Genomic DNA, 13356 nt, shown 5'->3' on the forward strand with positions numbered 1-13356 from the left:
ATATAACGCCGTAAACAAAGATAAGGGGCTACATAGCGATGACGAGGAGGAGCCACAGCAGCCGAACACCGGAGGGAAGAAGAGGTTCCCCCCACAAGTGCGGACAGTGAACATGATATACGCAACACACATCCCCAAGAGGGAGCGGAAGCGCGCGCTAAGGGATGTATATGCGTTGGAGCCAGTCGCCCTAAAGTTCAACCCATGGTCCTCCTGTCCGATCACCTTCGATCGCAGGGACCACCACACTAGTATCCGTCATGGTGGATTCGCCGCACTGGTCCTAGACCCAATCATCGATGGATTTCACCTCACTCGTGTCCTTATGGACGGCGGCAGCAGCTTGAACCTGCTTTATCAGGACACAGTGCGCAAAATGGGTATATAACCCTCAAGGATCAAACCCACAAAAACGACCTTCAAAGGCGTTGTGGGAGTCCTGGATTAGGGGGTCTCCGGACAGCCGGACTATCTCCATTGGCCGGACTGTTAGACTATAAAGATACAAGATTTAAGACTTCGTCTCGTGTCCGGATGGGACTCTACTTGGCGTGGAAGGCAAGCTAGGAAATACATATATGTATATCTCCTTTGTAACCGACCTTGTGTAACCCTACCCTCTCCGGTGTCTATATAAACCGAAGGGTTTTAGTCCGTAGGATAACATACAATCATACCATAGGCTAGCTTCTAGGGTTTAGCCTCTCTGATCTCGTGGTAGATCTACTCTTGTAACACCCATATCATCAATATCAATCAAGCAGGATCTACGGTTTTACCTCCATCAAGAGGGCCCGAACCTGGGTAAAACTTCGTGTCCCTTGCCTCCTGTTACCATCCGACCTAGACGCACAGTTCAGGACCCCCTACCCGAGATCCGCCGGTTTGGACACCGACATTGGTGCTTTCATTGAGAGATCCGCTGTGCCGTCGCCACCAGGAAGGATGTCCCGTCCCGTCTTTAAAGACGGCACCATAGCTGAGGGAGCCCTGGCTATCGTATGACCGCCTGTTCGGCCGCCGCGCCGACGATGACTTCTTGGGTCATCGAAAGCAATCTTCACGTCAACTCGGAACTCGCCGAGTAGTTAGATCCAATGGAGCTCTCTTCCCTAAACGAGCTCTTGGATCGCATCGCCGCCCTGGGAGTCGCTACAGACTACGATCAGATTGGGCCTCAACCCGATCTGAGAGAAATTGACTCTCCCCAGGTTACCCATCATGTTGCAGTGGTGGAAGAACAATGCGGCAACCCTTCATCCATCATAAGGACTATCTACGTCCGGATTCCCGATCCCCCCAAGCCGGATACCCGCGGAGGGGACGATGTCACTCCAAGTCTGAACCCAGAATCAGGCAGCGGGCTAGATTTACCGGAAAGCATCGAAGAATCCAAACTTTTGAGTTCGGAAACTCCTTGGCCATTGAGCCTCAGATTGGGTGAGTATTCGGATTCAATTCCACCCACCCACCCAAACATAAGCGATCTATCCGAAATTAGGCAAGAGCCCGAAGAAACAGTACACCATTACTGGGCCAGATTCCTCCTGGTCAAGAACAGGATAAAGGACTGCCCCGAGGAAGACGCAATCTAATTCTTCTGCAATAATTGCACGGACAAGGGAATCCTCAACGCCATAAGTCGTCACGAAATTACACGCTTTGCTGACTTGGTGTCCATAGTACGAAAGTACTGTGCGATGGAAAGCGCCTAGAAAACTGAAATAAAATTTTGGGATAATCCGTCCCTGAATACAAACCCAGTCCGAAATAAAAGGGTGCACTATCACAATACACCTGGGTTAACTACCAAAAAGCAAAAGCCCTCTACGGGGCAAGGAACCGTACTGGAGGGATGGCTCAACGGACCCTACAAAATTCATAGTACAGCGGATGCGACACCAACGCATAGCCTTAGAGCATGCTGGATACTTCGGCAGGTGGCCAAAAGTGGTGAGGATCTACTCCTCCCAAAAACCACAGAGCATCACCCCGAGGACAACAATACGGTCTTAACGGACTTTGAGACCTTCGCGTCAAATAATAGACAGAAGCGAACACTCCGCAGCACGTCCAGAATCTGCCACATAGCAGAAACAAATTCTTGGAGCGACACAGCTATTACCTTCAATGCCAGCGACGAACCTAAATTCCGAACAGCCCGAGTACCAGCCACACTGGTCCTCAGTCCAATCGTGGACGGCTTTTGACTCACCAAGGTACTCATGGACGGCGGCAGCGAATTAAACCTCATTTATGAGGAAACTCTTCAAAAGATGGAAATAGGCTGGAGCCGTATTAAGCAAAGCAGCACAACCTTTAGAGGAATCATCCCCTGTCGGGAAGCGTGCTACGCTGGAAAAATCACACTAGATGTGGTATTCGGCACGCCGGATAATTACAGGTCCAAAGAAATTACATTCCAAGTGGCCCCGCTCAGCAGCGGATACCACGGTCTATTAGGGCGGGAGGCATTTACAATCTTCCAAGCCATACGCCATTACGGGTACACGACGCTCAAAATGCCCGGGCCCAACGGAATCATCACTCTTGTTAGTGATCCGGACATAGCACTCCGTGCCGAAAATAAGACAGCTGCGCTGGCCCTTGAGGCACTATCCGACGCCCTAGCGGCCGAAGAACTAACTGCGCTGTGCTCCACGGTGAACAGGGACGACGTGATACTCGATAAAAGATCCAAGTCCACCTCCTTTAAACCGGTGGACGAAATAGTCAAATTCCAAGTCCATCCAACAGACCCTACAAAAACAGCTTCCATCGGGGCACAATTAAACCCTGATATCGACGCTGCACTACGAGAATTTCTACGCGAGAACTGGGACATTTTTGCCTGGCACCCTTCAGACATTCCAGGAATCCCACGCAGGCTGGCCGAACATAGCCTGAATATCCTAAAAGGATTCAAGCCAGTCAAAGAGGCTCTTCCACGTTTCTCCGAGCCTAAAATACAAGCCATGGGAGAGGAGCTAGCCAAGCTATTGGAGGCCGGATTCATCTGATACATAAAACATCCAGGCTGGCTAGCAAACCTGGTGATGGTACCAAAGAAGGACAAATCCTGGTGCTTGTGCGTCGATTTTAAGGACCTCAATAAGGCCTGCCCAAAGGATCCCTTCCCCCTTCCCCACATCGATCAAATCATCGATGCTACCGCAGGACACAATTCGTTGTGTTTCCTCGACGCATACTCCGGCTACCATCAAATAAAAATGGCAGAGCCAGACCAAGCCGCAACGGCATTCATCACACCATACGGCCCATTCTGCTTCAATACAATGCCCTTCGGGCTAAAAAACGCTGGTGCAACATATGAGCGCATGATTCAGACATGCCTGGCAAACCAGATCGGCAAAACAGTGGAGGCATACGTGGATGACGTGGTCGTTAAAACCAAGCATGTCGAAACTCTAGTAGACGACTTGAGGCTCACATTTGACAACCTCCGAACATATGACATCAAGCTCAATCCGGAAAAATGCATTTTCGGCGTACCAGCACGAAAGCTCCTGGGATTTATTGTCTCTAGTAGAGGTATTGAAGCCAATCCGGCCAAAATTTGAGCGTTGTCACAGTTGGCTACCCCAAAAGACCTCAAACAAACACAAAAATTAACTCGATGCGTGGCGGCTCTAAGCCGCTTTATCTCCCGCCTGGGAGAAAAGGCACTACCCCTTTATCGCCTCCTCCGGCGCACCGAACACTTCGAGTGGACGGACGCTGCCACGGCCGGACTCAACGAAATAAAGGCCATATTGGCAACAAACCCAGTCCTGGCCGCGCCAAACATTGGCAAACCAATGCTATTATACATTGCGGCAACTCATCAAGTAGTAAGCGCAGTGCTTGTCGTTGAGCAAGAAGTGGACGGACACAAATTTCCCCTTCAAAAGCCGGTTTACTACGTGTCCACTGTCCTTACTCCATGCAAATCACGGTACCCGCATTATCAAAAGATAGCATAAGCGGTATTCATGGCATCCCGGAAGTTGCGACACTACTTTCAAGAGTGTTCGATAACGGTGGCCTCGGAAGTACCACTTAACGATATTATAAACAACCGCGACGCGACGGGCCGGATTGCCAAATGGGCTATTGAGCTCCTCCCGTTCGACATAACTTACAAGCCATGGCGAGCTATTAAATTGCATGTTTTGGCTGACTTCGTCGCTGAATGGACGGAAGCCGAACTCCCCAAAGAGTATGGCACATATTCAAACTGGATCATGCACTTCGACGGCTCCAAAATGTTGGCTGGTCTGGGGGCTGGCATCGTTTTGACATCCCCAACAGGGGACACCATTCAATACGTATTACAGATAATGTATACGGATTCCAACAACGTAGCCAAATATGAGGCCCTTCTACATGGTCTCTGGATGGCAGTATCCATGGGCATTCAACGTCTAGAGGTGCGCGGGGATTCAAACCTCGCGATATCCGAAATAAATGGAGACTTTGATGCCAAGGATCCAAAAATGGCTGCTTATCGCAATGCCGTCCTAAAAATGTCAGCTCGGTTCGAAGGGCTCGAATTTCACCATGTGGCCAGGGAAAACAATCAGGCGGCGGATATCCTCGGCCGCATTGGTGCCAAACGCGACGTGGTCCCTCCCAACATTTTTCTGGAAAGGCTTTTCAAGCCATCCGTATCACGGGAAGGGGACACCGGTAACAACAGTCCGGACCTAGCCAAAATACCCGATACCGAACTCTCTGACACAATCGGCGGCTCCGCCACCGAAATAACACAATCAGCCCACGAAATAATGGCCCTTATTGCCCCGTGGACAGAACCATTCCTGGCCTACTTAGCTAGACAGGGACTCCCGGAGGACCAAAATGAGGCACGCTACATAGTGCGGCGATCAAAGGCCTACAGGGTCCACGAAGGAGAATTGTACAAAAAAAGTGTTATCGGAGTCCTTTAACGGTGCATCTCCAAAGAGGAAGGACGGAACCTTTTGGCAGAAATTCATGCCGGACTCGGCGGTCATCACGCCGCAGCCCAGGCTCTTGTGAGCAAGGCCTTCCGTACAGGATTCTATTGGCCAACGGCCCGGGCAGACGCACAGGACTTAGTCCAGCGTTGCGCCGGTTGCCAGCTCTTTGCAAATCAAAGCCATATGCCACCCACCGCCCTCTGAACAATCCCCATTACATGGCCCTTTGCGGTCTGGGGGCTTGACATGGTTGGACCCCTTAAAGGTGGAACCCACAAGAAAAAATACTTATTGGTCATGGTGGATAAATTCACCAAATGGATAGAGGCCAAACCGGTTAAAACAGCCGAATCCGGACCGGTGATAGATTTCATATCCGGGGTTTTACATCGCTACGGCGTCCCCCACAGCATCATCACTGATAACGGCACGAACTTCACGGCCGACGAGGTAAAACTCTGGTGCAGCAAAATGGGCATCAAGCTCGATTATGCTTCAGTCTACCACCCACAAACCAACGGTCAAGTAGAACGAGCAAATGGTCTTATAATGAGTGGCATCAAACCCAGACTAGTGCGCTCCTTAACAGAGTCTGACACGCACTAGGTAGAGGAGCTCGACTCCGTACTCTGGGGGCTGCGGACCATGCCGAATCGTAGTACCGGATACACACCATTTTTCATGGTGTACGGCGCAGAGGCAGTCTTGCCCTGTGACATAATTCATGACTCACCTCGAGTGCGCATGTACGAACAAAGAGAAGCCGAGCTCGATCGGCAGGACAGTCTGGACACCTTGGAGGAAGAGCGCGACGTAGCCAAGGCCCGTTCCGCATTTTACCAGCAATAGGCTCGCAGATACCAAAACAGAGAAGTACGAGCCAAAACTTATAACATTGGCGAACTAGTTCTCCGGCTGCCGGATAAGAAAAAGAACAAGCTAGAGCCCAAATGGGAAGGTCCCTTCATCATCGACCAAGTTCTGACCGGCGGAGCGTACCGACTATGGGATGCATCGACTAGTCGACTCGAACCGAACCCATGGAACACAGCCAGGCTCCAAAGATTCTACGCCTAGCACCAGACTTTATGTTACTCCCCTTCCTTTGTCCATTTTCTACATATGCGCCATCTGTCTTGTTTCCCTTTCTTTCTTTTATTCCTCTAGGCCTTCAAGGGTGACCTTGTGCCTCACTTTTACATAACTGATGTGCTAGCCGCACTCTCTACACCTGGGGGCTTCTTTCACAGAAGCTTAAATTATTTACCTAGGCATCACGCCCAACACATGCGTTATACTTCCGCATGTACCTTTTTTCACCATTATATGCATCGATAGGACTTATGTTTTGGCCAAGCTGGGTTGCCTGGCTCTTGTATTTATGCCCTACCTTCCCGTTAATTCGGCTAAGGCATAAGGGGAGCACCTCTGCGATTGTTACCGCCGGGTCAGCCGGACGTGTACCTCAGACTGGGTGAAGCCGAAAGCTAGCGTTCTTAAGAGAATATTCGATCAGTGAACAAAAGATGACTTTTATTTATTATCCATATCTGCCCCCAGATGTTTTTTCTACGCCTCTCGTCGCACGCTGGACATGCACTTTAGGGCATGCCTACCCAGGGAAAGGAACCCTTAACGGAACTATTCTCTTTGGAAGATGTTTCTTACTACCCATGTAATATAACATAACTAGTTGGGCACTTGTCTGATAAAGCACTAATGACCCCTACGCCTGGTCTCCATGCATGCCCCGGTTCTTACATAACCGCAAGGGTATTCGAATACACTCCGGACTGTTTGGGTCCCGAGGTAGAAGTGAAAAGGTCCGCCACGACAAACGATCTACAATCTAGCTAGAACGCATCATCATGACACTTTATAATTACATAGTCAATTTGACTGGTTAAATTCCTCCTCAATGCCATCTAATAGGCTGTCTAGTCTACAGTCCTGTTGGGAATACTTTGCAGCCAATTCTACTTGTCCATACACTAAATTCACAGGGATCTCCTTGCCGTCAGGCCCCACAGGTCCGACTTCATCCATGTGGTTCGGGTCAGCTTTCGTGTACCATGTCTTCACCATTGCCCAAGCCTCCCTGGCGCCCTGATGGCAGGCCGCTATCTTCCATAATTGGAAACGCCGCCGTGCTCCCTTTAGCTTTTCTGCAATCTCTCCAAGGCCATCGGGCATGGAGACGGACGGCCACAAGGCCTGGGCAATGCCTTGCATCACCTGCCGAACTCGTTCATGCAACTGTGCGAGCTCGGGAAGAAGATCACCCATCGAACTAGGCATCTCCTCGGCAGGACGTCCTGTTAGCATACCTACAGACATAACTCTGTCAGCCAGCTTCCTCGCCGAACTCTTTTTCAAAGTTTGTTCAAGCACTTACTAAATATGCCGCGTCGAAGCCGCCGATTCTCCTTAACAGAGTCCGACAGTTGGGCACGAACATCTTTTAGTTCCACGCCCAGCTTGGTGTTGGCATCTTGAAGATCATTCTTCTCCTGCCACACCCTCGTTAGCACGCTCTCACCAGCCTTTAGTTGGCATTTGAGCTGCTGCTTATCCGAATTCACTCCAGCGTCATCTGCAATTTTATCGTCAGATTTGAATATAAAGATGCACTCTAATATGATACTTATCATTTGACGGATATGTTACCAGCGGGGGTCTCTTTGGGCTCCCCTGCGGCGGACAGTGCGGCCTGAAGTTGGCCTTTGCAGTCTTCTAGCTCCTGGGATAGTTGAGTATTCTTTTCTGTATGAACCTACATAACAAATGATCCTTAAATCAGTTATCCTAACTGTTTCAAGTCTTAGGGGCTACTGATATATATAATCATCAAATTTTCTCACCCGTATGTCTTTTACATACTGCTCTGTGGCTCTGGCTAGACCATTTTGAGCGGCACGGAGGTGCGCATCTCCTGAGTGAAGGCATCTAAAGCCTCTTGGGAGAAACAAGCGTCACGAAGAACAGTCCGGCGACGCCTATGGTTCATAGCACTTTCCACCTCGGAATGGGTGGCGGACAGTCTATCCGTATCCTCTGTCGGAGGAGCACCTGGTGCACGCCTTGTACTCCTTCCCACCCCCGAGTCCGGCCTTGGAGCCTCGCTTGTGGAGGCGCGGTTAGTAGCCTCTCCGGGTATAGTCCGGCGAGCGCTCTTTCTCCTGAAAAGAAGGCCTGGGTGTTAATATGCCTCTGTAAATAATGTCTTGCAATAAAGACGGCGCGCTATACCGCTGCGCCGGTGCCTCAATCCGGACTGCGGTTCTTTTCAGCCTGCCTGGCCCAGCGGCCCCTTGTTGGCTAGTTGCCACAGGCTCGGCCTTCTGCCCCGAGGGCCTCCCCTGCAAAACACGGCTGTTATACGGCAATAAAAAAGAGCACAAGGACAGATCCCTTGTTATATGCTGGGACTTCGGTCTCATTCACCTGTGAGGCTGAAACTAGCCCAGGGTAATCGGCTGTAATGGCCACCAAGGTATTGTCATTACTCCCTTGGTAAAATACCCCGTCGATCAGCTCCACGGATATGTCCGGATCCTCCTGGGAGGCCGGATCAAGGGATTGTCCAGGGTCCCCGGGCTGTGGAGGAGGGCTGGTTATCTCCTTTACTACCTGGTGCAGCTCCTGCGATGAAATCGCTAGAATGAATACTTAAACTATGGGAATACGAAATGGATGGGCGAGAAAAAAATCTCCGCTTACCCAGCTCGGAGAATTGCACATGGAGAATCCGCCCTGCGGGTTGACACGGAGGAACTCCTCCTCTTCTCCCTTGTACAAAGTGGACAAGATCTTTGTTAAGTCCACAGTTGATCCCGGCCCTTTCCGGCCATGGCGGGTGGCGTCATCCTCCCCATTGAAGTACCACATGGGGTGGCCTCTATACTGGAGCGACTGCACCCCCCTTATAATGCATATAGCCATGACCTCGATCATGGTCAATCCGGATCGAGCTAAAGAGCTTATCCGGCTCATCAGATAAAGAATGTCCCGGTCGTCTTCCTCCAGGGGGCTCCGTGTGGATGCCAGCTCTGGCACTTCTTCAAAGGGGCGTTGTCAAACTCAGGAAGGCCGATCCGAATAGGGTCCGAAAGGGGGACATCTTCTATATAAAACCATTCTGAAAGCCAATCTTCGGACATCTTCTTCGGGGTCCCGGATAGGTATCCGGTCCCAGCAATACGCCACACTTCGGCTCTGCCCACTTAATACATTGATCCCTTCTTAGAACGGGGCACAAGGTAGAACAGCTTCTTCCACAAAGCGAAATGAGCCTCGCAGCCCAAAAATAACTCGCAAAGGGCTACGAATCCCGAGATATGCAGTAGGGAGGCACGCGTAAGGTTGTGCAGCTGGAGGCCATAGACCTCCAGAAGCCCCCGGAGAAATGGATGGATTGGGAATCCGAGCCCGATTACCAGATATGGGACAAGGCATACCCGCTCTGCCTTGGAGGGATTGGGATGGCTCTCCGCTTGCTCTCCTACATTATAGGTGGCAATCCCGGCTCGAACCGGGACCAGGTACACTGGAGGAAGGAATCCCTTGGACTGAAGCATCACCAATTTGCTGTGCGGGATGGAACATCTCTCCCAATCTTCAGGCTTGGAACTAGCGGTGCGAGAGGAGGAGCTGCGTCGACCGGCCATGGTGGAATGGATCTCTATCGGGCACGCTCCGATGAAGACTCAGCAGGGGAGGATGATGTGATTTGGATCTGAATCCTTGTCTTTTTAAATAGGCGGCTCATTTACATAGCTAGGGGGTAAATGTGAAAACACCCTGGCTCTTCACATTCGCTCGACACGTGGAAGGTGGCCATTATTGGGCGTAGAAGCCAAGAAGTACGAACCATCACAAGGAATCGGACATTATTTCGACAGGTACACAAAATTTGAAGAGGAACCCACCTTGCAATGCCGAAGACAACTGCGCGCCGGACTCATCGTCATTGAAGCCTGGTTCAGGGGCTACTGTGGGAGTCCTGGATTAGGGGGTCTCCGGACAGCCGGACTATCTCCATTGGCCGGACTGTTAGACTATGAAGATACAAGATTGAAGACTTCGTCTCGTGTCCGGATGGGACTCTACTTGGCGTGGGCTAGGCAATACGTATATGGATATCTCCTCCTTTGGAACCGACCCTGTGTAATCCTACCCTCTCCGATGTCTATATAAACCGAAGGGTTTTAGTCCGTAGGACAACAATCACAACATACAATCATACCATAGGCTAGCTTCTAGGGTTTAGCCTCTTTGATCTCGTGGTAGATCTACTCTTGTAACACCCATATCATCAATATCAATCAAGCAGGACGTAGGGTTTTACCTCCATCAAGAGGGTCCGAACCTGGGTAAAACATTGTGTCCCTTGCCTTTGTTACCATCCGGCCTAGATGCACAGTTCGGGACCCCCTACCCGAGATCCGCCGATTTTGACACCGAAATGCGTCATACCAGGTGTAGAGGCCCATTGTACAGGCTCAGTCACACTGGAAGTGGTCTTAGGATCCCCGGATAACTTCCGAAGCAAGGAGTTAATCTTCGATATAGTCCCGTTCCACAGTGGCTATCATGCACTGCTCGGGCGAACCGCATTCGCGAGATTCAACGCGGTACCGCACTATGCATATCTCAAGCTCAAGATGCGAGGACCTCAGGGGGTCATCATAGTCAATGGAAACACAGAGCGCTCTCTCCGTACGGAGGAGCACACTGCGGCCCTCGTAGCAGAAGTGCAAAGCAGCCTCTTAAGGCAATCCACCAGTTCGGCGATTAAAGACCCGGGCACCTTCAAGCGCGCCCGGAGTAATCGGCAACAGGACCGCCTGGCACGTTCTGAGCTCGCATAGCAATGCGGCCCCCACCCCAGTCCCAGACAAACGGCGAAATCTATGCCACGCATACATAATTACGCATTGAAAATACCATGGGCACAGGTGGGGAGGGGGCACAGCTACGGCACGCCCCGAAACGCGGCTCAACCGCACTAGGGGATTCCCGCTTTGTTATTTTTTCTCTCTTTCAGGACTTAACTCTCTGGAAACCTCGTCCGGCCGTACGATAGTCGGACACACGATACAACAACCAAGGAGGCAGAAAGCTACGTCGCACCATGGAACTCCCAGGTAGTCTCTGATAATGAGTGAAATACATGCTTTAAATACCATTCCTCAGCTTGCCCTTGGAGGGGACATGTCAAATAGTCCTACCTTTTTGCTTATCGCACTAATTGTATCATTTTGCTTCGATGCACCTTTTTGAATAAACAATGCATAGCACTAGACTATTACCACATTCGCTATTCCTTTATATATATATATATATATATGTTCATTCATGACATTCAACACCCGTACACTCTGGTACGGCCCATACGCCAGGGGACTAAGCGTATCCCATAATACGGCGTGAGAAGTCCGAACACTTTCAACAGTGAGGCACCCCGAACTTATAGCATTATATGCATGAGCTCCGAATCATGTCTTGGGTCAATATATAGTTGGGTTTGCCCGGCTCCCATGTTTTGGTACCTTACGTTCCGCTATATCGGCTAAGGTAGCACTGGGAGAACTACTGCTATTGTGCCCTCGTTCATCCGGGCTAAGCACCTCAGTAGAGAAAACTAAAACTGACTGTCATGATAAGGCGAGAGCTGGTCGCTGTTCGAGAGGTCTCGAGTCCCTAAAGACTTATGCCGCTTAGAAGGACGAGTCGGCTTTGTCCGGCTTAAGTCATGAATAGCGCCCCGAATTCGGCCTTCCGAATACTAGGGGCTTCGCCAAAATTTAAAATTGTAGACTTCTATGGCTAAGTAAGAGTGATAAAGCATTATAGTCCAATTGCCTTGTTCGTTGCGCTGAGCACCTACCTCGAAGGACCAAACAATGGGAACAGGAGTGCTCAGATTCATCCCGAACACTCCAGCACTCGTGGCATGGGGGCAGAAGCCGACGACTAGCCATCTCTCATATTTAATAAACAGCCACACAGAAGGTAATATTTTAAATTCAAACAAGCGTTGCATAGCGCATATGAACAAGTTTTCATAGTACAGGATCACACAAGCAAGTTCATTCAAAAATTACATCCTTCGCACACTCGTCCGACATAAGACGGGCACACTTCAGGACACCCTCATAATACATCTCAGGGTGGCGATGCTCCTTGCCCTGCGGCGGCCCCTCCTTCACAAGCTTCTCGGTGTCCATCTTGGCCCAGTGCACCTTCGCACGGGCAAAGGCCCGGCGTGCACCTTCTTTGCAGACAGACCGCTTTATAACCTCCAGACGTGGGCAGGCATCAACAAGCCACCTCACCATGCTGAAGTAGCTGTTGGGAAGGGAGTCGCCAGGCCACATCCGGACTATAAGGCCCCTCATGGCCTGTTCGGCCGCCTTGTGCAGCTCGACCAGTTGCTTTAGCTGGTCGCTCATAGGCATTGGATGTTCGATCCCAGTATATTGAGACCAGAACAACTTCTCCGTCGAGCTTCCCTCCTCGGCCTGGTAATATTTCGCGGCATCCGACACACTGCGAGGCAAATCTGCGAATGCTCCTGGAGAGCTCCGGACTCGGGTAAGTAACAAGTAATTTACTTTCACATGCTTGCTTTGCATATTGAAGGCCTTACCCGCCGCTATCATCCTCATCGCCTCAATTTCCTTTTGGGCTTCAGCCTTGGCATGCTTTGTGCTCTCGAGGGCCGCGGCAAGCTCGGACTCTCGCGTCTTCGAGTCAAGCTCCAAAGCCTCGTGCTTCTTCACGAGAGCCTGGAGCTCTTGCTGCACCTCACCCACCCGTGCCTCTTGTTTTTCCCGCTCGGTGCGCTCCTTGACCGCTCGGTTTTCGGCCTCGGACAACGCTTGCTTCAGGGTCGCCACTTCGGTCGTGGCCCCTGGCACATCCATGATGATCCTATCATTTTGCAACCGCATCTTATATATATATATATATAGTATTACTATTCATCATCCAGGGTGCAGAATAAGTTATTCTTCACCCGAGGTAATCTTATGATCATTTCATAATTAAATTACGTTTAGAATTCAAACAGTTACATTTATATTGATTCACTACGTAAAATTTGACATAAGAAAATAAAAATATAGGTCATAAGACAAGAAAATTTGCAGTTTATGTGTATTTTAAACTATGTTTTTACGTTTGTAATTTTACATAACATAATATATTTTCTTACGGTCTCTTTTTACGTCGGAAATAAGAAAAAACTTACGGAACATAAAATTACGGTGCATTGATGGTAAAATAGAGGGGGGTGAAGAATAACTATTCCTCACCTAGAATGACGAATAGCGCGACCCTATATATATATATATATGGACAAGACATTACTTACCTTTGTTCTCCTCGAGCT

The sequence above is a fragment of the Triticum urartu genome, chromosome 1A, assembly GCF_056163025.1.
Source record: "Triticum urartu cultivar PI428250 chromosome 1A, HENAU_Tu73, whole genome shotgun sequence".
Lineage (NCBI taxonomy): Eukaryota > Viridiplantae > Streptophyta > Magnoliopsida > Poales > Poaceae > Triticum > Triticum urartu.